Source organism: Mus caroli, chromosome 2, assembly GCF_900094665.2.
Source record: "Mus caroli chromosome 2, CAROLI_EIJ_v1.1, whole genome shotgun sequence".
In the NCBI taxonomy this organism is placed as follows: domain Eukaryota; kingdom Metazoa; phylum Chordata; class Mammalia; order Rodentia; family Muridae; genus Mus; species Mus caroli.
In genome coordinates this window covers 114,797,229-114,801,074 of record NC_034571.1, presented here as the reverse complement: position 1 = coordinate 114,801,074, position 3,846 = coordinate 114,797,229, and positions in this window count along the sequence as shown.

The following is a 3,846-nucleotide window of genomic DNA, read 5'->3' as shown; positions in this document are numbered from 1 at the left end:
ATGTAGCAAGATGACTGCTGACATTTATATGTTTCACCCACAGAGTGAGTTCCAGGATAGCCAGGGCTACCAAAAAAACCCCTGTCTCAAAAAAGGAAAAAAAAAAAAAAAAAAAAAAAAAAAAAGGCTTGAGCCACCACTGCCCAGCCAAGTGTAAAATTGTGAACTCTGACCTATTTGGGAGGCCGAGAAAGGAGAGAGTTCAAGACCATGTTGGAGCAACTTGGTGAGAGAGGGAAGAAGGGAGGGAAGATGTAAAAGTCATTGTTATCTCTGAGGCTTACTGCCCCAGGCTGCTAACCTAGGCCTAGACCTGGAAGCCTCTAGCCTCTGGACAACCTTATCTAGGCCTAGAATGAATGTTTTCAGCCTCTGAGATTTATTGCTGAATAAGCTCATTCTTTCTAGTTCTTTCCGAGTTGCAGGCTAGTCAATTCAGCTGTTTGGGCTCAAAACTGATTCAATCTCGATTGTTTCTGAGCCTTTGAATTGCTCTGTTTAGCCTCATACTAACTTTGACAATATGTTCTAATTTTCTGGCTCCTTCTCATTGTCTGGCTTGATCCATCTTTACCCATGTCTAGCCTTTTCTCTCTCTGCAACCTGTTTCTGTTCTGGTAAAACTGCCCCCTCCCACTTTGTGCTGCTCCCTCTCATGTTGCCTGTTTCCTCTCCTCTGAGAGTTGGGCAGATCCTGTTCTGTCAAATCTTTCTCTGATTCATCACTTTGTCTCCCACTCAACTAGACATCACTTTCAAAATGGGTCCTTTTTTTTTTTTTTCTTTTTTTTCCCTTTTTCGAGACAGGGTTTCTCTGTGTAGCCCTGGCTATCCTGGAACTCACTCTGTAGACCAGGCTGGCCTCAAACTCAGAAATCCGCCTGCCTCTGCTCCAAAGTGCTAGGATTAAAGGCGTGCGCCACCACCGCCCAACAGGTCCTTTCTTCTACAAACTAACTTTATTATCATTGTTTGGGATTAAAGAAATGTACTAAGGGTGTGTCTGTATTCCAGCCAGAGGGATTAAAAAGGTATATACTAAAGGCTGAGCCACACCACAACTAGAAGCAGTTTTTTTCAGTGAATAACACAATCTCAAGTTTGACAGTGTGATCAAATCTGCAACATTTCCTCCTCTATGCTTAAGCAAAAATTGTACACAGTTCAACTTTCTACAACAGAAACAATCATCAGTCCCACAAACAGCAGCCCCGGCGTCCTTATGAAGCTCCATGGATATGACGGTCCTTCATAACTGCAGTCCTGATCATCTGTCCTTCAGCAAATGTGAATTTTAGCAGCAAGGTTTTCAGCCTGCCAGTCAGAGAAACTATCTTTCCTTCAGCTGGTTTGTTGACCTGTCTCCACGTGTGGAGCGCAGGGAAGGTCAGCTTTCTATGTCACCTGCGTTGCTGTCTTTTTGAGCCTCTTCCTTGAATCCTGCCTTTCTTGTAGAAGCCTCTCTTGCTCAGATCTTTATCAATTTTGATGGCATCCATAGTCTTTCATAGGCAACTTAACACATTCCCAGAGTTCCATTCTGATGTTAAAATATCAATACAGGTTGATCAAATTGTTAAAACATCATCAATACAGGTTGATCTAATGGAGCATTTTTTTTCCCCAACAGTCCAGTGTCCTTCTGCAAATCTTACTGGCCCTGTTTATCAAGTTACGATTTGATTTTTAGGAATTCACACATGAACTAGACATTTAGGCAGTCTCATTCCATGCCCAGCTCCATGCCAGTGACCCATTGTCAATTGGCTGTCTGTCTTGATCCTCAATTTCATTAGGTACCATAGGTTCACAATTAAGCACTTAACTTTTTATTTTGTTTTGTTTTTTTGTTTTTTTTTTTTTTTGTTTTGTTTTTTGTTTTTTGTTTTTTTCGAGACAGGGTTTCTCTTTATAGCTCTGGCTGTCCTGGAGCTCATTTTGTAGACCAGGCTGGCCTCGAACTCAGAAATCCGCCTGCCTCTGCCTCCCAAGTGCTGGGATTAAAGGCGTGCGCCACCACGCCCGGCTGCACTTAACTTTTTAATGTTCTCTTAATTTTTGCCTCTTGTCTCAAGCCTTTGTATTATCATGGCTAATTTTTCTTGTACAGCATTTTTCAGTATTTTTCACATTGGGTTTTTTTCAAATCCGATCGTTCTCAGTTTGTCAACAGCTGGAGTGATTTCTCTGACCTGTGCGGTTGTGCCACAAGCTGAAGTACCAAAATATTGGGTTTTTTTTGTTTTTGTTTTTGTTTTTTGAGACAGGGTTTCGCTGTATAGCCCTGGCTGTCCTGGAACTCACTCTGTAGACCAGGCTGGCCTTCAACTCAGAAATCCGCCTGCCTCCCAAGTACTGGGATTAAAGGCGTGTGCCACCACGCCCAGCCAAAATATTGTTTTTAAAACAAAATCCCAGTCATTTGATTTTACCAAATGAAGACTCAGGAGCTGAATGTTGGGTGAAAGCCTACTAGCTCAGAAAGGCAGAGAAAAGACCCAGCTGGCTGCCTTCCTCAACTCATGTCCCAGAAGGAAACTCCTTACTTCCTTTTACTCTTTATAATTTTTGATATGTTCATTCCCTGTCAGCTGGTTGCATGCTCTGCCTCTTGACCTATGATTGACTTTATTTGATCTTCATTACAAGCTCTTGGATTAAAACTGTGTTAGGGCTGAGCCAAACCATAACTAAACCACATGAAGCATTGGCTTGGGTCTTTCTTTTTCTTCTTTTCTTTCTTTTTTTCTTTTTCTTGTTCTTTTGTTTCTTTTTTTTAGATTTATTTATTTTTTTTATGTATATGAGTACACTATAGCTGTACAGATGGTTGTGAGCCATCACGTGGTTGCTGGAAATTGAACTCAGGACCTCTGCTCACTCCAGCCTGGCTTGCTCCAGCATATGTAAGTACACTGTTGCTATCTTCAGACACACCAGAAGAGGGCATCAGATCTCATTACAGATGGTTGTGAGCCACCATGTGGTTGTGGGATTTGAACTCAGAACCTTCGGAAGAGCAGTACCGTGCTCTTAACCGCTGAACCATCTCTCCAGCCCCTTGTTTGTTTGTTTGTTTTTTAAGACAGGTTTCTCTGTGTGTGTAGCCTTGGCTGTCCTGGAACTAACTCTGGAACAGGCTGGTCTCCAACTCACAGAGATCCCCCTGTCTCTGCCTCCCAAGTGCTGAGATTAAAGGTGTGCACCACTACTGCCCAGTTTAAGTTTTTGAGGGGAAGCTGTGAGAGGTTCAAGACAGTGTCTCTGTAGTTCAATATGGTTTCAAACTCCGTATGTAATTGAGGGTAAACTTGAACTTCTGACCCGTATGCTTATACGTTTAAAGGGCTGAGATTATAGACATGTGCCATCATTCCTCAGAACTGTCCTGGTTGCTTTAATTGATGTGAAAAGACCTACTCCCACCCATTTTAAAGGGTGTGGCAGTTACTCTGCTCACTGGGCCTTCCTACTTGTTGCTGGGTTGGTTTATCCTGTTAATGCTGCTGATTGCTTTGCTGGTGTCAGACTCAGCACTACCAGGCTTCTGTCACTGATTAAGGATCAATGGCTCTCCAGGAACCTTTCAGGTTTTCTATGCCAGGTTGAAACTGCTGAGACACTCATGCTTAACCAATCAGCTATCAACCTCTCTAGCCTGAGAGAGCCCCAGAGGGGCAACTCCAATGGCAAAGGCCACCAGCCCCAAAGACTAAGCAACTTTCCTGTTCTCAGCCTCTCAAATGTGAGCCAACTGTTGCTACTTTTTAAAAATGTTAACTAATTTAATATTTTCTTTTTTTTTTTTTTTTTTTTTTTCCCTTTTTCGAGACAGGGTTTCTCTGT